This window comes from Pseudophryne corroboree, chromosome 1 (assembly GCF_028390025.1).
Source record: "Pseudophryne corroboree isolate aPseCor3 chromosome 1, aPseCor3.hap2, whole genome shotgun sequence".
NCBI lineage: Eukaryota > Metazoa > Chordata > Amphibia > Anura > Myobatrachidae > Pseudophryne > Pseudophryne corroboree.
Genome location: NC_086444.1, coordinates 3,223,989 through 3,246,063, shown reverse-complemented (window position 1 = coordinate 3,246,063; position 22,075 = coordinate 3,223,989). Strand labels below are relative to the sequence as shown.

Below are 22,075 nucleotides of genomic sequence, written 5' to 3'. Positions count from 1 at the left end.
ACTAGTCATGGCCGAGACGATGAAATGCCAGCAACGTCGTCTGCCAAGGCCGATGCCCAATGTCATAGTACAGAGCATGTCAAATCCAAAACACCAAATATCAGTAAAAAAAGGACTCCAAAACCTAAAATAAAATTGTCGGAGGAGAAGCGTAAACTTGCCAATATGCCATTTACCACACGGAGTGGCAAGGAACGGCTGAGGCCCTGGCCTATGTTCATGGCTAGTGGTTCAGCTTCACATGAGGATGGAAGCACTCAGCCTCTCGCTAGAAAAATGAAAAGACTCAAGCTGGCAAAAGCAGCACAGCAAAGAACTGTGCATTCTTCGAAATCCCAAATCCACAAGGAGAGTCCAATTGTGTCGGTTGCGATGCCTGACCTTCCCAACACTGGACGTGAAGAGCATGCGCCTTCCACCATTTGCACGCCCCCTGCAAGTGCTGGAAGGAGCACCCGCAGTCCAGTTCCTGATAGTCAGATTGAAGATGTCAGTGTTGAAGTACACCAGGATGAGGAGGATATGGGTGTTGCTGGCGCTGGGGAGGAAATTGACCAGGAGGATTCTGATGGTGAGGTGGTTTGTTTAAGTCAGGCACCCGGGGAGACACCTGTTGTCCGTGGGAGGAATATGGCCGTTGACATGCCAGGTGAAAATACCAAAAAAATCAGCTCTTCGGTGTGGAGGTATTTCACCAGAAATGCGGACAACAGGTGTCAAGCCGTGTGTTCCCTTTGTCAAGCTGTAATAAGTAGGGGTAAGGACGTTAACCACCTCGGAACATCCTCCCTTATACGTCACCTGCAGGGCATTCATAATAAGTCAGTGACAAGTTCAAAAACTTTGGGTGACAGCGGAAGCAGTCCACTGACCAGTAAATCCCTTCCTCTTGTAACCAAGCTCACGCAAACCACCCCACCAACTCCCTCAGTGTCAATTTCCTCCTTCCCCAGGAATGCCAATAGTCCTGCAGGCCATGTCACTGGCAATTCTGACGAGTCCTCTCCTGCCTGGGATTCCTCCGATGCATCCTTGCGTGTAACGCCTACTGCTGCTGGCGCTGCTGTTGTTGCCGCTGGGAGTCGATGGTCATCCCAGAGGGGAAGTCGTAAGCCCACTTGTACTACTTCCAGTAAGCAATTGACTGTTCAACAGTCCTTTGCGAGGAAGATGAAATATCACAGCAGTCATCCTACTGCAAAGCGGATAACTGAGTCCTTGACAACTATGTTGGTGTTAGACGTGCGTCCGGTATCCGCCGTTAGTTCACAGGGAACTAGACAATTTATTGAGGCAGTGTGCCCCCGTTACCAAATACCATCTAGGTTCCACTTCTCTAGGCAGGCGATACCGAGAATGTACACGGACGTCAGAAAAAGACTCACCAGTGTCCTAAAAAATGCAGTTGTACCCAATGTCCACTTAACCACGGACATGTGGACAAGTGGAGCAGGGCAGGGTCAGGACTATATGACTGTGACAGCCCACTGGGTAGATGTATGGACTCCCGCCGCAAGAACAGCAGCGGCGGCACCAGTAGCAGCATCTCGCAAACGCCAACTCTTTCCTAGGCAGGCTACGCTTTGTATCACCGCTTTCCAGAATACGCACACAGCTGAAAACCTCTTACGGCAACTGAGGAAGATCATCGCGGAATGGCTTACCCCAATTGGACTCTCCTGTGGATTTGTGGCATCGGACAACGCCAGCAATATTGTGTGTGCATTAAATATGGGCAAATTCCAGCACGTCCCATGTTTTGCACATACCTTGAATTTGGTGGTGCAGAATTTTTTAAAAAACGACAGGGGCGTGCAAGAGATGCTGTCGGTGGCCAGAAGAATTGCGGGACACTTTCGGCGTACAGGCACCACGTACAGAAGACTGGAGCACCACCAAAAACTACTGAACCTGCCCTGCCATCATCTGAAGCAAGAAGTGGTAACGAGGTGGAATTCAACCCTCTATATGCTTCAGAGGTTGGAGGAGCAGCAAAAGGCCATTCAAGCCTATACAATTGAGCACGATATAGTAGGTGGAATGCACCTGTCTCAGGCGCAGTGGAGAATGATTTCAACGTTGTGCAAGGTTCTGATGCCCTTTGAACTTGCCACACGTGAAGTCAGTTCAGACACTGCCAGCCTGAGTCAGGTCATTCCCCTCATCAGGCTTTTGCAGAAGAAGCTGGAGGCATTGAAGAAGGAGCTAAAAGGGAGCGATTCCGCTAGGCATGTGGGACTTGTGGATGCAGCCCTTAATTCGCTTAACAAGGATTCACGGGTGGTCAATCTGTTGAAATCAGAGCACTACATTTTGGCCACCGTGCTCGATCCTAGATTTAAAGCCTACCTTGGATCTCTCTTTCCGGCAGACACAGGTCTGCTGGGGTTGAAAGACCTGCTGGTGACAAAATTGTCAAGTCAAGCGGAACGCGACCTGTCAACATCTCCTCCTTCACATTCTCCCGCAACTGGGGGTGCGAGGAAAAGGCTCAGAATTCCGAGCCCACCCGCTGGCGGTGATGCAGGGCAGTCTGGAGCGACTGCTGATGCTGACATCTGGTCCGGACTGAAGGACCTGACAACGATTACGGACATGTCGTCTACTGTCACTGCATATGATTCTCTCAACATTGATAGAATGGTGGAGGATTATATGAGTGACCGCATCCAAGTAGGCACGTCACACAGTCCGTACTTATACTGGCAGGAAAAAGAGGCAATTTGGAGGCCCTTGCACAAACTGGCTTTATTCTACCTAAGTTGCCCTCCCACAAGTGTGTACTCCGAAAGAGTGTTTAGTGCCGCCGCTCACCTTGTCAGCAATCGGCGTACGAGGTTACATCCAGAAAATGTGGAGAAGATGATGTTCATTAAAATGAATTATAATCAATTCCTCCGCGGAGACATTGACCAGCAGCAATTGCCTCCACAAAGTACACAGGGAGCTGAGATGGTGGATTCCAGTGGGGACGAATTGATAATCTGTGAGGAGGGGGATGTACACGGTGATATATCGGAGGGTGAAGATGAGGTGGACATCTTGCCTCTGTAGAGCCAGTTTGTGCAAGGAGAGATTAATTGCTTCTTTTTTGGGGGGGGGTCCAAACCAACCCGTCATATCAGTCACAGTCGTGTGGCAGACCCTGTCACTGAAATGATGGGTTGGTTAAAGTGTGCATGTCCTGTTTTGTTTATACAACATAAGGGTGGGTGGGAGGGCCCAAGGACAATTCCATCTTGCACCTCTTTTTTCTTTTCTTTTTCTTTGCATCATGTGCTGATTGGGGAGGGTTTTTTGGAAGGGACATCCTGCGTGACACTGCAGTGCCACTCCTAGATGGGCCCGGTGTTTGTGTCGGCCACTAGGGTCGCTAATCTTACTCACACAGTCAGCTACCTCATTGCGCCTCTTTTTTTCTTTGCGTCATGTGCTGTTTGGGGAGGGTTTTTTGGAAGGGACATCCTGCGTGACACTGCAGTGCCACTCCTAGATGGGCCCGGTGTTTGTGTCGGCCACTAGGGTCGCTAATCTTACTCACACAGCTACCTCATTGCGCCTCTTTTTTTCTTTGCGTCATGTGCTGTTTGGGGAGGGTTTTTTGGAAGGGACATCCTGCGTGACACTGCAGTGCCACTCCTAGATGGGCCCGGTGTTTGTGTCGGCCACTAGGGTCGCTAATCTTACTCACACAGCTACCTCATTGCGCCTCTTTTTTTCTTTGCGTCATGTGCTGTTTGGGGAGGGTTTTTTGGAAGGGCCATCCTGCGTGACACTGCAGTGCCACTCCTAGATGGGCCCGGTGTTTGTGTCGGCCACTAGGGTCGCTAATCTTACTCACACAGCTACCTCATTGCGCCTCTTTTTTTCTTTGCGTCATGTGCTGTTTGGGGAGGGTTTTTTGGAAGGGACATCCTGCGTGACACTGCAGTGCCACTCCTAGATGGGCCCGGTGTTTGTGTCGGCCACTAGGGTCGCTTAGCTTAGTCATCCAGCAACCTAGGTGCAAATTTTAGGACTAAAAATAATATTGTGAGGTGTGAGGTATTCAGAATAGACTGAAAATGAGTGTAAATTATGGTTTTTGAGGTTAATAATACTTTGGGATCAAAATGACCCCCAAATTCTATGATTTAAGCTGTTTTTTAGTGTTTTTTGAAAAAAACACCCGAATCCAAAACACACCCGAATCCGACAAAAAAAATTCGGTGAGGTTTTGCCAAAACGCGTTCGAACCCAAAACACGGCCGCGGAACCGAACCCAAAACCAAAACACAAAACCCGAAAAATTTCAGGCGCTCATCTCTAGTTGAAAGACCTGCTGGTGAGAAAATTGTCAAGTCAAGCGGAACGCGACCTGTCAACATCTCCTCCTTCACATTCTCCCGCAACTGGGGGTGCGAGGAAAAGGCTCAGAATTCCGAGCCCACCCGCTGGCGGTGATGCAGGGCAGTCTGGAGCGACTGCTGATGCTGACATCTGGTCCGGACTGAAGGACCTGACAACGATTACGGGCATGTCGTCTACTGTCACTGCATATGATTCTCTCACCATTGAAAGAATGGTGGAGGATTATATGAGTGACCGCATCCAAGTAGGCACGTCACACAGTCCGTACTTATACTGGCAGGAAAAAGAGGCAATTTGGAGGCCCTTGCACAAACTGGCTTTATTCTACCTAAGTTGCCCTCCCACAAGTGTGTACTCCGAAAGAGTGTTTAGTGCCGCCGCTCACCTTGTCAGCAATCGGCGTACGAGGTTACTTCCAGAAAATGTGGAGAAGATGATGTTCATTAAAATTAATTATAATCAATTCCTCCGTGGAGACATTGACCAGCAGCAATTGCCTCCACAAAGTACACAGGGAGGTGAGATGGTGGATTCCAGTGGGGACGAATTGATAATCTGTGAGGAGGGGGATGTACACGGTGATATATCGGAGGATGATGATGAGGTGGACATCTTGCCTCTGTAGAGCCAGTTTGTGCAAGGAGAGATTAATTGCTTCTTTTTTGGTGGGGGTCCAAACCAACCCGTCATTTCAGTCACAGTCGTGTGGCAGACCCTGTCACTGAAATGATGGGTTGGTTAAAGTGTGCATGTCCTGTTTATACAACATAAGGGTGGGTGGGGAGGGCCCAAGGATAATTCCATCTTGCACCTCTTTTTTCTTTAATTTTTCTTTGCGTCATGTGCTGTTTGGGGAGGGTTTTTTGGAAGGGACATCCTGCGTGACACTGCAGTGCCACTCCTAGATGGGCCCGGTGTTTGTGTCGGCCACTAGGGTCGCTTATCTTACTCACACAGCTACCTCATTGCGCCTCTTTTTTTCTTTGCGTCATGTGCTGTTTGGGGAGGGTTTTTTGGAAGGGACATCCTGCGTGACACTGCAGTGACACTCCTAGATGGGCCCGGTGTTTGTGTCGGCCACTAGGGTCGCTTATCTTACTCACACAGCTACCTCATTGCGCCTCTTTTTTTCTTTGCGTCATGTGCTGTTTGGGGAGGGTTTTTTGGAAGGGACATCCTGCGTGACACTGCAGTGCCACTCCTAGATGGGCCCGGTGTTTGTGTCGGCCACTAGGGTCGCTTATCTTACTCACACAGCTACCTCATTGCGCCTCTTTTTTTCTTTGCGTCATGTGCTGTTTGGGGAGGGTTTTTTGGAAGGGACATCCTGCGTGACACTGCAGTGACACTCCTAGATGGGCCCGGTGTTTGTGTCGGCCACTAGGGTCGCTTATCTTACTCACACAGCTACCTCATTGCGCCTCTTTTTTTCTTTGCGTCATGTGCTGTTTGGGGAGGGTTTTTTGGAAGGGACATCCTGCGTGACACTGCAGTGACACTCCTAGATGGGCCCGGTGTTTGTGTCGGCCACTAGGGTCGCTTATCTTACTCACACAGCTACCTCATTGCGCCTCTTTTTTTCTTTGCGTCATGTGCTGTTTGGGGAGGGTTTTTTGGAAGGGACATCCTGCGTGACACTGCAGTGCCACTCCTAGATGGGCCCGGTGTTTGTGTCGGCCACTAGGGTCGCTTAGCTTAGTCATCCAGCAACCTAGGTGCAAATTTTAGGACTAAAAATAATATTGTGAGGTGTGAGGTATTCAGAATAGACTGAAAATGAGTGTAAATTATGGTTTTTGAGGTTAATAATACTTTGGGATCAAAATGACCCCCAAATTCTATGATTTAAGCTGTTTTTTAGTGTTTTTTGAAAAAAACACCCGAATCCAAAACACACCCGAATCCGACAAAAAAAATTCGGTGAGGTTTTGCCAAAACGCGTTCGAACCCAAAACACGGCCGCGGAACCGAACCCAAAACCAAAACACAAAACCCGAAAAATTTCAGGCGCTCATCTCTAGTTGAAAGACCTGCTGGTGAGAAAATTGTCAAGTCAAGCGGAACGCGACCTGTCAACATCTCCTCCTTCACATTCTCCCGCAACTGGGGGTGCGAGGAAAAGGCTCAGAATTCCGAGCCCACCCGCTGGCGGTGATGCAGGGCAGTCTGGAGCGACTGCTGATGCTGACATCTGGTCCGGACTGAAGGACCTGACAACGATTACGGGCATGTCGTCTACTGTCACTGCATATGATTCTCTCACCATTGAAAGAATGGTGGAGGATTATATGAGTGACCGCATCCAAGTAGGCACGTCACACAGTCCGTACTTATACTGGCAGGAAAAAGAGGCAATTTGGAGGCCCTTGCACAAACTGGCTTTATTCTACCTAAGTTGCCCTCCCACAAGTGTGTACTCCGAAAGAGTGTTTAGTGCCGCCGCTCACCTTGTCAGCAATCGGCGTACGAGGTTACTTCCAGAAAATGTGGAGAAGATGATGTTCATTAAAATTAATTATAATCAATTCCTCCGTGGAGACATTGACCAGCAGCAATTGCCTCCACAAAGTACACAGGGAGGTGAGATGGTGGATTCCAGTGGGGACGAATTGATAATCTGTGAGGAGGGGGATGTACACGGTGATATATCGGAGGATGATGATGAGGTGGACATCTTGCCTCTGTAGAGCCAGTTTGTGCAAGGAGAGATTAATTGCTTCTTTTTTGGTGGGGGTCCAAACCAACCCGTCATTTCAGTCACAGTCGTGTGGCAGACCCTGTCACTGAAATGATGGGTTGGTTAAAGTGTGCATGTCCTGTTTATACAACATAAGGGTGGGTGGGGAGGGCCCAAGGATAATTCCATCTTGCACCTCTTTTTTCTTTAATTTTTCTTTGCGTCATGTGCTGTTTGGGGAGGGTTTTTTGGAAGGGACATCCTGCGTGACACTGCAGTGCCACTCCTAGATGGGCCCGGTGTTTGTGTCGGCCACTAGGGTCGCTTATCTTACTCACACAGCTACCTCATTGCGCCTCTTTTTTTCTTTGCGTCATGTGCTGTTTGGGGAGGGTTTTTTGGAAGGGACATCCTGCGTGACACTGCAGTGACACTCCTAGATGGGCCCGGTGTTTGTGTCGGCCACTAGGGTCGCTTATCTTACTCACACAGCTACCTCATTGCGCCTCTTTTTTTCTTTGCGTCATGTGCTGTTTGGGGAGGGTTTTTTGGAAGGGACATCCTGCGTGACACTGCAGTGCCACTCCTAGATGGGCCCGGTGTTTGTGTCGGCCACTAGGGTCGCTTATCTTACTCACACAGCTACCTCATTGCGCCTCTTTTTTTCTTTGCGTCATGTGCTGTTTGGGGAGGGTTTTTTGGAAGGGACATCCTGCGTGACACTGCAGTGACACTCCTAGATGGGCCCGGTGTTTGTGTCGGCCACTAGGGTCGCTTATCTTACTCACACAGCTACCTCATTGCGCCTCTTTTTTTCTTTGCGTCATGTGCTGTTTGGGGAGGGTTTTTTGGAAGGGACATCCTGCGTGACACTGCAGTGACACTCCTAGATGGGCCCGGTGTTTGTGTCGGCCACTAGGGTCGCTTATCTTACTCACACAGCTACCTCATTGCGCCTCTTTTTTTCTTTGCGTCATGTGCTGTTTGGGGAGGGTTTTTTGGAAGGGACATCCTGCGTGACACTGCAGTGCCACTCCTAGATGGGCCCGGTGTTTGTGTCGGCCACTAGGGTCGCTTAGCTTAGTCATCCAGCAACCTAGGTGCAAATTTTAGGACTAAAAATAATATTGTGAGGTGTGAGGTATTCAGAATAGACTGAAAATGAGTGTAAATTATGGTTTTTGAGGTTAATAATACTTTGGGATCAAAATGACCCCCAAATTCTATGATTTAAGCTGTTTTTTAGTGTTTTTTGAAAAAACACCCGAATCCAAAACACACCCGAATCCGACAAAAAAAATTCGGTGAGGTTTTGCCAAAACGCGGTCGAACCCAAAACACGGCCGCGGAACCGAACCCAAAACCAAAACACAAAACCCGAAAAATTTCCGGCGCTCATCTAAGTCCCTCTCTCTGTATTTCTGCAGCCATGAGAGGCTGTGGCTCAGCACACTAGTGCAAGAGTCCAATATGTATAGAGATCTAAGTTCTAGCCCAACTCTGGACAGAAACATTGTTATTATCTTTATTGTAGGGAGTGGCTGGGTGTTTTGGCGCCCTCAAACCAGTCTAAACTGCTTCACCCGATTAGGCCCTGTCCCCAGCGCTGCAGGAAGCCCCTGATCACATGGCAGCAGCGCTGCAGGAAGCTCCTGATCACATGGCAGCAGCGCTGCAGGAAGCTCCTGATCACATGGCAGCAGCGCTGCAGGAAGCCCCTGATCACATGGCAGCAGCGCTGCAGGAAGCTCCTGATCACATGGCAGCAGCGCTGCAGGAAGCTCCTGATCACATGGCAGCAGCGCTGCAGGAAGCTCCTGATCACATGGCAGCAGCGCTGCAGGAAGCTCCTGATCACATGGCAGCAGCGCTGCAGGAAGCTGATGATCACATGGCAGCAGCGCTGCAGGAAGCCCCTGATCACATGGCAGCAGCGCTGCAGGAAGCTCCTGATCACATGGCAGCAGCGCTGCAGGAAGCTGATGATCACATGGCAGCAGCGCTGCAGGAAGCTCCTGATAACATGGCAGCAGCGCTGCAGGAAGCTCCTGATCACATGGCAGCAGCGCTGCAGGAAGCTCCTGATCACATGGCAGCAGCGCTGCAGGAAGCTCCTGATCACATGGCAGCAGCGCTGCAGGAAGCTGATGATCACATGGCAGCAGCGCTGCAGGAAGCTCCTGATCACATGGCAGCAGCGCTGCAGGAAGCTCCTGATCACATGGCAGCAGTGCTGCAGGAAGCTCCTGATCACATGGCAGCAGTGCTGCAGGAAGCTTCTGATCACATGGCAGCAGCGCTGCAGGAAGCTCCTGATCACATGGCAGCAGCGCTGCAGGAAGCTCCTGATCACATGGCAGCAGCGCTGCAGGAAGCTCCTGATCACATGGCAGCAGTGCTGCAGGAAGCTTCTGATCACATGGCAGCAGCGCTGCAGGAAGCTCCTGATCACATGGCAGCAGCGCTGCAGGAAGCTCCTGATCACATGGCAGCAGCGCTGCAGGAAGCTCCTGATCACATGGCAGCAGCGCTGCAGGAAGCTCCTGATCACATGGCAGCAGCGCTGCAGGAAGCTCCTGATCACATGGCAGCAGCGCTGCAGGAAGCTCCTGATCACATGGCAGCAGCGCTGCAGGAAGCTCCTGATCACATGGCAGCAGCGCTGCAGGAAGCTCCTGATCACATGGCAGCAGCGCTGCAGGAAGCTCCTGATCACATGGCAGCAGCGCTGCAGGAAACTCCTGATCACATGGCAGCAGCGCTGCAGGAAGCTCCTGATCACATGGCAGCAGCGCTGCAGGAAGCTCCTGATCACATGGCAGCAGCGCTGCAGGAAGCTCCTGATCACATGGCAGCAGCGCTGCAGGAAGCTGATGATCACATGGCAGCAGCGCTGCAGGAAGCTCCTGATCACATGGCAGCAGCGCTGCAGGAAGCTCCTGATCACATGGCAGCAGCGCTGCAGGAAGCTCCTGATCACATGGCAGCAGCGCTGCAGGAAGCTCCTGATCACATGGCAGCAGCGCTGCAGGAAGCCACTGATCACATGGCAGCAGCGCTGCAGGAAGCTCCTGATCACATGGCAGCAGTGCTGCAGGAAGCTCCTGATCACATGGCAGCAGTGCTGCAGGAAGCTCCTGATCACATGGCAGCAGCGCTGCAGGAAGCTCCTGATCACATGGCAGCAGCGCTGCAGGAAGCTCCTGATCACATGGCAGCAGCGCTGCAGGAAGCTCCTGATCACATGGCAGCAGCGCTGCAGGAAGCTCCTGATCACATGGCAGCAGCGCTGCAGGAAGCTCCTGATCACATGGCAGCGGCGCTGCAGGAAGCTCCTGATCACATGGCAGCGGCGCTGCAGGAAGCTCCTGATCACATGGCAGCGGCGCTGCAGGAAGCTCCTGATCACATGGCAGCGGCGCTGCAGGAAGCTCCTGATCACATGGCAGCGGCGCTGCAGGAAGCTCCTGATCACATGGCAGCAGCGCTGCAGGAAGCTCCTGATCACATGGCAGCAGCGCTGCAGGAAGCTCCTGATCACATGGCAGCAGCGCTGCAGGAAGCTCCTGATCACATGGCAGCAGTGCTGCAGGAAGCTCCTGATCACATGGCAGCAGCGCTGCAGGAAGCTCCTGATCACATGGCAGCAGCGCTGCAGGAAGCTCCTGATCACATGGCAGCAGCGCTGCAGGAAGCTCCTGATCACATGGCAGCAGCGCTGCAGGAAGCTCCTGATCACATGGCAGCAGCGCTGCAGGAAGCTCCTGATCACATGGCAGCAGCGCTGCAGGAAGCTCCTGATCACATGGCAGCAGCGCTGCAGGAAGCTCCTGATCACATGGCAGCAGCGCTGCAGGAAGCTCCTGATCACATGGCAGCAGCGCTGCAGGAAGCTCCTGATCACATGGCAGCGGCTCAGCTGATCAGTAACAAGCCACAGGGTGGTAACTTTACAAGTGATCTCTTATAGTATAATATACACAAGAGCAAGTATTCTGGGACTATTGCAGGTTTTTGTACTTAGCCCATCAACTATGCCAAATATACACATAATATTTGTTTGTTAGAATATCCTACCTGTGTTGTCATGCACAAACAACGCCCCTCTCCTCACAAATTCCGGGCACTGCAGGAAATACTGTATAGTGGTTATTACTGTGTTCAGCATTTAGTACACCACATTGGTGGTACAGGCTGAGTCTCCCTTATCCAAAATGCTTGGGACCAGAAGTATTTTGGATATGGGATTTTTCCGTATTTTGGAATAATTGCATACCATAATGAGATATCATGGTGATGGGACCCAAGTCTAAGCACAGAATGCATTTATGTTACATATACACCTAATACACATCATATACACCTTATACACATCATATACACCTTATACACCTCATACACATCATATACACCTCATACACATCATATACACCTCATACACATCATATACACCTCATACACATCATATACACCCTATACATATCATATACACCTTATACACATCATATACACATCATACACATCATATACACCTCATACACATCATATACACCTCATACACATCATATACACCCTATACATATCATATACACCTTATACACATCATATACACTTTATACACATCATATACACTTTATACACACAGCCTGAAGGTCATTTAATACAATATTTTTAATAGCTTTGTGTATTAAACAAAGTTTGTATACATTGAGCCACAGAAAACAAAGGTTTCACTATTTCGCTCTCACTCCAAAAATTCCGTATTTCAGAATATTTGGATATGGGATACTCAACCTGTATATAGCTTTATTCAATAGTAGGTATAGTGGGACTTTTACTGCCTCTGTGACATAGCCCACCGACTGCAACCAATATGCAAGTGATAGTTGCTTATTATCAGCCTTTTAGCAAAGTTCAGGTGTAATATCTGTTTTTATCAGTTTAATATCTGATACACTCCCTATTTAGGGACCATATATTACATGAATTTTTAGTAAGATAGAAGAGGAGCTTGCTCTGTCCACTTTATACATTGATCTGGTATTGTGGTGCATCCAGGACCAGTACACAAATGGCGCTATTGTCAGAGTCTGCCTTTGCTTGCACTATGACAAGGGACTGGTACTCTGTTTACTACTTTGCCCACAAACCTTGGTAAAATGTTAATGGCTGAGTTAATGTAAAATACTCTGTGGTCAATACTTTCACCTAAAGCAGTGATTGTTGGTAGTCTGTTTTCCTTTCGTTCTTTCTATGTCAAGACACAAGACAGACTTTTTCTTTTTGTGTACACTATGTACCTATAAATTGCCAAAATGGCTGCACAGAGCTAAACGCTCCTTACGCAGCTTATACTGTGCAGTGAGCCAGGTCCTTGACTGAAGTAACTGAGCTACAGTATAATGTCTAAGGACAATCATTTGTCCTAGTTGTTATGATCTCTAGTCATGGTCACTTCTAAGGCAGGTCTTAGTTTTATACTTCCTGGTGTCTGTCTGAGATGGCTACCTTAAGCAGGATGATTGTGTCCTCAGACTGTACCGCCAATTGGAGGAGTACTGCGCATCCCTCTATTTCGTTCCTGATTCTGATCCACATTTTGAGGCTTTAATTCAGGAAATTAGTAAAATAAATCCTGTCAGGGAGGATGCTTCAGGATAGGAATAAGAAATAGACTACTGAGTTAATTGGTTTCCACCTCTTCCCTCACGTTGGGACGATGTAGCGGTTCATGTTTCCGGGGTAATGCGTCTGCCTCTAGTACACAATATTGTCACTTCAGATCCAATGTCTCACATTTACAGACAGTGTTTCTTTATCCTTTCGCTGATGAAGACACTGACCTGATGGAGGTTCCACTAATAATTAGTGGACGCATCCATCATGTGGTGGCCTAAGATGACTGTCTTTCCTAAAGTACAGTATGTGATCTTAAATCATCGCGGTTTGACAACAGTGAGGCGGTTATTAAATTTGTATACATTCTGACAGGAATACTCCTATGCCCTGTCCTGGCTAATTCATGGATCTTAGAGCGGTTGCAGATTGCATAATGCAAGTTGTCCATTATTGTATAAGATGATCCTTTTTTGACAACCTAGATACAGAAGCATCTACTATAGGTGGCTTTTTCCACTTCTTTCTATCCTCTTCAGGGAAAGGGAAAGCAATGAGAACGGTTTTAGGGATCTGGAATTTTTCTCTGGGTTTTCCCAGGATTTTTCAAACAGGGAGTTTAACTCTTTAGAAGCCGGGAAGGTAAGCGAGGATTTCTTATTTATGGTAAAATAAGATTCCTCTTCCTGCTCAGGTACCTTCTCAGTAATATGCAAAACATCCCTAATGGCTTCAATCATTAGTTGCACTCCTTTAGCAAGGGAGGCATCCCCCCCCCCCCCCCCCTGCATATCCCCATCACCATCCCCTGTGTCAGAGTGGGTATCAGTGTTAGCTTGCATTATCTGGGCAAGTTTACGCTTTTGTGGGTACATAGGTGGGGTCTTACATGAAGTAGTAGGGGCTGAGTATGACAAACCCTCCACAGATTTTCTCAAAAACTGAGTCTCTTTCTCATTATGTGACACCCTTGTGGAAATCTGGGATATCATTCTCCTTAACGAATCCACCCATGGGAGTTCGTATTCAGAAGGCTGGGAAAGTACATTGCAGTCCTGAGTACATGGGATAGACTCCTCAGGAGAAGATACACACTCTGCAGCACAGGGCACAGAGGGACAGATGTATTAACCTGGAGAAGGCATAAGGAAGTGATAAACCAGTGATATGTGCAAGGTGATAAACACATCAGCCAATCAGCTCCCATATATAAATTAACAGTTAGGATCTGATTGGCTGGTGCATTATCACCTTGCACTTATCACTGGTTTATCACTTCCTTATGCCTTTTCCAGGTTAATACATCTGTCCAAGAGTCCTTAGACATGGTAATGTGGGATATACACACACAGGAAAATGTCAGACACAGTTTCCCACAGACTACCTTCAGAGAGACACAGAGTAAAAGGAGCCAGCCACGCTGCACCTCTGTAGGCTGTTATGATGAAAGGCGCTAACTAGCTAACCTTAATAGGGTAGTTAGTACTGTTACCACACTCCCCCTGTCTATAACACCCTGGTACCGCAGAGGATAGGTGGAGTTATGTGGAGGGCAGCGATCCCTGTCAGCGTCTCTTCCTACGTAACTGCAGGGAGAAAATGGCGCTAGTGAGTGCTGGATCTGCTCTGAGAGGAAGCCCCGCCCCCTGTAATGGCGCGCGGCTTCGCACACTTATTCTTTATACTGGCCTGAGGATTTTATGTGTTAACAGAGGGATTAGCCCTTGTTAACGATGTGACCAGTGTAGGGTTAACGTGCTGGTGCAGGACGCCCCTCCAGCGTCTACATGTGCAATGTAGCTGAGCCTTTCAGGAGAGCAGACTGCCAGAGCTGCACTCCAACCCTTGTGCTGCCATACCCGCCGGCGACCCGCTAACCGGGATGCCGGCGCTGTACTCACCATTCTTCTATCTTCTGGCTCTGTTAGGGGGTGGCGGCCGTGCTGCGGGAGTGGGCGGTCACCTCGTGGGCTTGCGATCAGCACCCTCAGGAGCTCAGTGTCCTGTCAGCGGAGTAGAGAACCATTAACTCTACAGGAAGTTGGTTCCTACTCCCCTCTAAGTCCCACGAAGCAGAGAGGCTGTTGCCAGTAGCCTCCCTGTAACCTAACTAACTCATGAAAACAAAAAAACTAAGAAAACTCCTAGGAGCTCCTCTAGCTGTGACCGGCTTCTCCAGGGACATTTTCTAAACTGAGTCTGGTAGGAGGGGCTTAGAGGGAGGAGCCAGCCCACACTATTAAACTCTTAAAGTGCCCATGGCTCCTAGAGGACTCCATGGCTCCTATACTCCATGGTACTAAATGAAACCCCAGCATCCTCTAGGACATAAGAGAAAATAGGATTTTGATACCTACTGGTAAATCCTTTTCTTGTAGTCCATAAGGGATATTGGGCGCCCGCCTCTGTGCGGTGACTTTCTGCAGGTTCTCTGTTATGTGTTCCTGTTCAGCTGTTGCTGTTAATGTTGCCAGCTGTTGCTGGCCGGTTATGTTTTGGTGTGCTGGTGTATAAATCTCACCACATTTATTGTTATGTTCCTTCTCTCAAGTATGTAATTCTCCTTCAGGCACTGTATTACCTATAACTGAGCTGTGGGAGGGGCATAGAGGGGAGGAGCCAGCACACCCAGTGGAAGAAATTTAAAGTGCACTGGCTGCTTTGGACCTGTCTATACCCCATCGTACTAATCTGTCCCCTATATCCCTTATGGACTACGAGAAAAGGATTTACCAGTAGGTATTTAAAATCCTATTTTTTTTTGTTTTGCACATTTGTTGGTGTACTTTGTTAGGCACTGTGGATCCCTTCGGGCACCATATAAAGAATAATAATAATAATAATAATAATAATAATAATAATAACTGGCCTAGCTCCCAGGATCTGCAAGACCAACATGAGTTCAACACTGACATAACAACTTCCTCTCTATAGACCTTCCCTACCTAATCTGAGGTAACTTCAATATCCCTACTGATGCCCTCACTGACCCTTCTGCCTCTACACCCAGTTCCATCACTACATCATTTGGTCTTGCTCAATGGGCTTCCTCACCACACCTTCCCATATAAGTGGACACTCACTCGATCTGGTCTTTACTCAATGTTGTGATGTTTTGGATTTAAAGTCCTTCTTTCTTACCACCATCTCCTCTCTTTTATCCCTCACTCCTTCTCCTCCTCCTGCCATCACTAAGCATAACCTTGAAGCTATTGACACTGTATCCTTACTCTCCCTGCTGGACCCACATCTGTCCCCCATTGTCTCTCTCTCCTGCCCTAGCCAAGTAATTTCCCTATACAATGTCTCCCTTAGTTCTGCCCTTGACTGTTGCTCCAGCGGTCACTACTCCCCCTCACAGATCTACACCTAAACCCTATTCCAAAAGCACCAAGTACCCTCATGTACTGCCCAGCAACAGTGGAGGAAAGCGCGCTCCAGTAGAGACTGCCTCCATTTTTGTCAGCGTCCGAGGTCTTACCGGCACGTCGGGGCCGCGGGGTTTGCTGTGCAGGCGGCTTGTGGGCAGCGGCGGAGGAGGGCTGCCGCACAGGGTCTGCGTGCGGCGGTGGGGGGTCCGCTCATGGTGGCGGGATGCCGCTGCAGCAGTCTCTCTCACTTAGGCGATTGCTAGGAGACCAGGGGCAGGAAGCTGTGTGGTGTATACGGAAAGGTCTGGATTACTGGGATCCGCCATGTTGGAGACCAGATTCTGAAGCATAGTGCAGGCTTCCTGTTTTTTCCAGCCAATCCAGGGAGAGTTCTCCTTATAAAAGGGGGCTGGTTTATGACAGGGACACCAGTGCTTCAAATTACAACCCAGTTGTAGGTGCTTCAGCCTGTGCTCCCAGGATTCTTGCCGGGTCCTGGTTACTCCTGACTTTGCTTAGCCGTTTCTTATTTGCTGCTGCAGTCCTGCCGCTTCTAACCTACTGCTGCCTGTGGAAGCACTCCTGGAAACCCCGGTTCAGTAAGAGCCCTTGGGCACGGACGGTACCGGGCTACAGCCTTGCTCTTCAAGCCACAGTCCGCAGTTCCTTATCTACAGCCACGTCTTTAAACCACCATTCACAGTCCACAGTTCATCATCTACAGCCTCGTTTTTCAAGCCACAGTCTGCAGTTCTTTGTCTTCAAACTTCGTCTTTAAGTCATCATTCACAAGCCACAGTTCTTTTCCCTCAACCTCGCTCTCAAGAACTACTAATCACTGACTCATAGCTCCGCCTACGTTATCCTTTGATCCCTCGTTCCATGAGAAGGAACTATATCCAGCCTCCACGTCTTCTTCATCTGCAGTCAACTACTTCCTTGGGCAAGACTCAGCTGTCGAATCCTCAAATCCAGCCAAGCGTGACAGTAAGCACTGGCCCCATGGATCAGACGGGTGATCAGGCCTCAGGAGCTGATTCTACCGCAGATATTTTATCCCGTTTGAGTAAGCAGGAGGCTACACAATCTCAAATTGTGCAGTTTATGCAGAATATGTCTGACCACCTCGACTCTCTCTGTGTTGCCATGACGGCTCCTCAAGTTGTTTCGGCTGCTCCCACAATAGCGCCTCCGGCCCCACTCCCTCCTGCGCCAGTACCACTTCCACGCTTGCATTTGCCATCACCCAGTAAGTTCGATGGGAATCCAAAACTATGTCGCGGCTTTCTTAACCAGTGCGAAATTCAGTTTGAACTACAGTCGGCCAATTTCCCTTCAGCATGAACCAAAATAGCCTACATAATTTCTGTGCTCTCTGGGCAAGCGTTGGACTGGGCTTCACCTTTGTGGGAGAGAACAGATCCCATCCTTTCAAACTATTCAGACTTCATGGCCACTTTTCGAAGAATCTTCGATGAACCTGGCAGGACATCTGCCGCTTCTTTGGAGATCATGCGCCTACGTCAGGGCACACGTACAGTCAGTCAGTACGTAATCCAGTTCCGGACCCTCTCCTCAGAATTGAACTGGAATGAAGAAGCCCTCATTGCGGCTTTCTGGAATGGCCTCTCCGAGAAGATCAAGGATGATCTAGCAACACAGGATGTACCGGACAAATTAGACAAGTTAATTTCCTTGTGTAATAAATTAGACCTGAGGTACAGAGAATGCTGTCTGGAGAGATCACGGTCAGATCGACCCAGGCCCTGAGTTGTTCCACCACCGAGACAGCCATCCCGACTACTGAAGAACCCATGCAGATCAATCGTTTCCGTTTCTCCAACGAAGAACGTCAGAGACGGCGACAAGGGAACTTATGCATGTATTGCAGTGCATCCGATCACTTTGTTAGATCCTGTAGTCAATGTCCGGGAAACGCCAGCTCCTAACTTGTGCTGGAGAGGTTAAGTTAGGAGAATCCCCGGAATTCTGCCAAGAAAGAGTCTGTTTTGTTAACCCACCTGGAGCTCTCTTTTTCCACCCTTCTCATCCTTGCACTGCTTGATTCCGGAGCTGCCGAAAGCTTCATTTCTTCAGCTCTGGCTAAACGATCTGGAATTCAAACGGTCCGTTTGGATCATACTATTTAAATTACTGCAGTGGATGGAAGTTATATTCCTGAGGGAATTATACCCTTTCATACTATTCCTCTAAAGATGAAGGTCAGACTTCTTCATTCAGAAAACATCTCTTTCCTTTTAATTCCAAAAGCCTCTCACAAACTGATCCTAGGGTTCCCGTGGTTAATAAAACACAATCCCCACATAGATTGGCAAACCATGGATGTTCTCTCTTGGGGACAAAATTGCTTCCAGAACTGGTTGCCCTCAGTAAGACCTCTCTGTTCCTCCAGCCTTCCTGTGGAATACCAGGCCTTCCAAGATGTTTTCAGTAAACACAGGACGGACACCTTACCTCTGCATCGCACTTGGGACTGTCCCATTGATCTGGTACCAGGCAAAACTCCTCCCCAGGGTCGAACTTACCCTCTCTCACTCCCTGAGACACAAGCAATGTCGGAGTATATCTGAGAGAATTTGAACAAGGGGTTCATCAGGTCCTCTCCGGCCGGGGCAGAGTTTTTTTTTGTCAAGAAGGATGGGGGTCTGCGACCTTGTATTGACTATAGAGGTCTCAACGAGATAACAATTAAGAACAGATATCCGTTGCTTCTGATTCCAGATCTATTCGACCGAGTTAAAGGAGCTACTGTGTTTTCCAAATTTGACTTACGGGGGGCCTACAATCTTATATGTATTCGCCCAGGTGATGGATGGAAAACAGCGTTTATTACCCGTGATGGGCATTACGAATACCTGGTAATGCCTTTCGGCCTGTGTAACGCCCTAGCTGTCTTTCAGGAATTTGTCAACAAAATTTTCAGGGATCTCCTCTATGACTGCTTGGTGGTATATTTGGACGACATCCTTATCTTTTCTAGGGCTCTGAAGACCCATCGAGAACAAGTCAAAGAGGTTCTAACCCGATTAAGGAGGAATCGGTTGTTCTACAAATTAGAGAAGTGTACCTTCGAAGTACCCACGATCCCATTCCTTGGTTACATCCTCTCGGGACAGAAGTTACAAATGGATCCTGCTAAAGTCCAGGTGATCCAGGATTGGTCGCTTCCCGCAACCCTTAAGGGGGTTCAACGTTTTCTGGGATTCGTTAACTTTTACCGAAGATTCATTAAGAACTATTCTTCTGTCATAGCTCCCATTACCACATTAACCATAAAAGGAGCAGATCCTGCCAAGTGGCCTCCAGAGGCTTTAGAAGCTTTCTCATCTTTAAAAGAAGCCTTCATGACCGCTTCTGTCCTTTGACAACACGATCTCAGCCGTCCGTTCCTGGTTGAGGTGGATGCCTCCACTGTAGGAGTAGTGTTGTCCCAACTCTTTGAGGACAAGAAGGTCCATCCCTGTGCGTTCTTCTCGCGAAGATTCTCTCCCGCTGAACAGAACTACGCTATTGGAGAACAAGAATTACTGGTGATGAAATTAGCCTTTGAGGAGTGGAGGTATCTGTTGGAGGGAGCTCAGCATCCAATCTTGGTAACCATGGATCACAAGAACCTCCTATATCTACAATCTGCTCGATGTCTGAACCCACCCCAAGCAAGATGGGCACTCTTCGTTACCCGTTTCGACTGCAAACTTAGTTACCGACCAGGGTCTCTCAATAGAAAAGCAGACGCACTATCTCGTTCACTAAGTTCTGAAGAACCCACTGATCATTTAAAGGAGCAGTTTATCTTGGAATCCACCTGTTTCTCAGCAACTCATACTTCTCCGCTTCCTCCTCCCGGGAGAATATTCGTCACCCCGAATCTTCGTAAGAGACTCCTTACATGGGCTCACTCCTCCTCCTTTATGGGCCATGCAGGTGGTCAAAAAACGTTCAAATTCATTCAGCGTTCTTACTGGTGGCCTTGACTCAGGACAGATGTTCAAGAGTTTATAACTGCTTGTCCGAAGTGTGCCCAACATAAAAGCCCGAAAGGTCATCCATCTGGTTTACTCCACCCATTACCTGTGCTGCAAAAACCATGGACGCATATCTCTATGGACTTGATTACCGATTTACCTGTTTCTGGCGGACAAAATACTGTGTGGGTCGTGGTTGACCGGTTCTCTAAAATGGCACACTTTGTTCCTCTGTCTGGTCTCCCATCAGCATCCCAGTTGGCAAAATTGTTCATAGCAGAAATCTTCCGACTCCATGGTCTGCCACAGGATATTGTATCAGATAGAGGTCCTCAGTTTGTGGCCAAGTTTTGGAGATCCCTATGTTCTGCTCTTGGTGTAAAACTGAATTTCTCCTCAGGGTATCATCCCCAAACAGATGGTCAGACAGAAAGAGTGAACCAGGACCTGGAGACATTTTTACGTTTATTTATGTCTTCCTCTCAGAACGACTGGCTGGACTTTCTCCCATTCGCAGAATTTGCCCATAACAATCTCTACCATTCTGCTACAAAATCTTCTCCATTCTACATAAACTATGGTTTTCATCCAAGAGTTCCTGACTTTCAACTTCTACCTACGCTTGAGGTTCCTGCCACAGAGTCAGCACTTCGACAATTCACCAAAACTTGGAGACAAGTTCACGAGGCTTTGCTTAAGACATCCAAAAGGTATAAGACCTATGCAGATTTAAAGCGGAAGGCTGTACCAAGTCTTAAGATGGGAGATCAAGTTTGGGTCTCCACACGTAACCGGAGGCTGAAGGTACCTACTAAAAAGTTTGCTCCCAGGTTTATTGGGCCCTACCCAATCGAGAAAGTATTAAATCCTGTGGCTTACAAGGTGAAGTTGCCTCCGCATTTAAGAATCCTAATGCATTTCATATTTCTCTTTTTAAAACCTCAACCTCGCTCTCAAGAACTACTACTCACTGACTCATAGCTCCGCCTACGTTATCCTTTGATCCCTCGTTCCATGAGAAGGAACTATATCCAGCCTCCACGTCTTCTTCATCCGCAGTCAACTACTTCCTTGGGCGAGACTCAGCTGTCGAATCCTCAAATCCAGCCAAGCGTGACAATTTCACATTTATGCTGACGACCTACAGTGCTGCATTCTCCTGTTTTAAACAATCTTATTTGTAACCACTTCTCTCCTCCCAGGCTTCTAGCCCCCATCATCTCTCCCTCATCTGCCCACCCTCACTCTGTGGCCTTGGCTTTGCCAACCACTTCACATCTTAAATTTAATCCATACATCAGGATAACATATCCCACCAGGCCCTCAACACCCCGCACCCATCTCTCCCAGTCTGCCTCTCCCCATCCATATAGTCTTTCTTCCCAGAATGTGTAGATGTCATGGCCCTAATCCAGTCCTCCCCTTTGACCAAGTCATTTTCTCAGAATCAGCTTAATTGGCCAGGTATACTTGCGTATACTAGGAATATGTCTTCGGTTTGCTATACAACAGCCAAGTAGGTAAGAGATAAGCAGGTGGGTGGGAAGGGGGGCAATTAAAGTCATACAGATAGGTATACCATAGGGACACAAGTTACATGTACGTCTAGTCAGTCAATGTTCAGGAGTTCAGCAGGCGGACTGCTTGGGGACAGAAACTTTTGAGGCTTCTGGTGGACCTGGCGGGGACGGCCCTGTAACGCCTGCCTGAAGGAAGCAGGTTAAACATGCTGTGGCCGGGGTGTAGCTGGTCTTTTACTATCTTCGTTGCCCGCTTTTTAGCTCTGGAGAGGTACAGGTCCTGGACTGAGGGGAAGGTCGGCCCCGATGATCTTCTCTGCGGTTCTGACCACCTTTTGGAGCCTGCATCTGTACCTCGCGCTGGCGGAGCCATACCATACCAGCATCAAGGAGCACTGGCCTCCTCCATTACCTTTCTCCTATTGCCATTGCCCATCTTATCAATCTTTTTTTAATTTCTCCCTTTCATTGGAAACTGTCCCCTCTGCATTCAAGCATGTTATTGTCTCCCCCATTCTCGCCCCATCTTTATCCACTCATTTGTCTCATAACTCC

General features: G+C 48.6%; 1 non-coding gene across 1 annotated transcript; it reads left to right on the top strand.

Moving 5' to 3' along the window:
* Nucleotides 1-11,916: 11,916 nt before the first annotated feature.
* LOC134960533 (U2 spliceosomal RNA) lies at nucleotides 11,917-12,101 on the top strand. Its single transcript, XR_010187775.1, has one exon. It is a non-coding gene; the product is annotated as a U2 spliceosomal RNA (small nuclear RNA).
* Nucleotides 12,102-22,075: the final 9,974 nt, after the last annotated feature.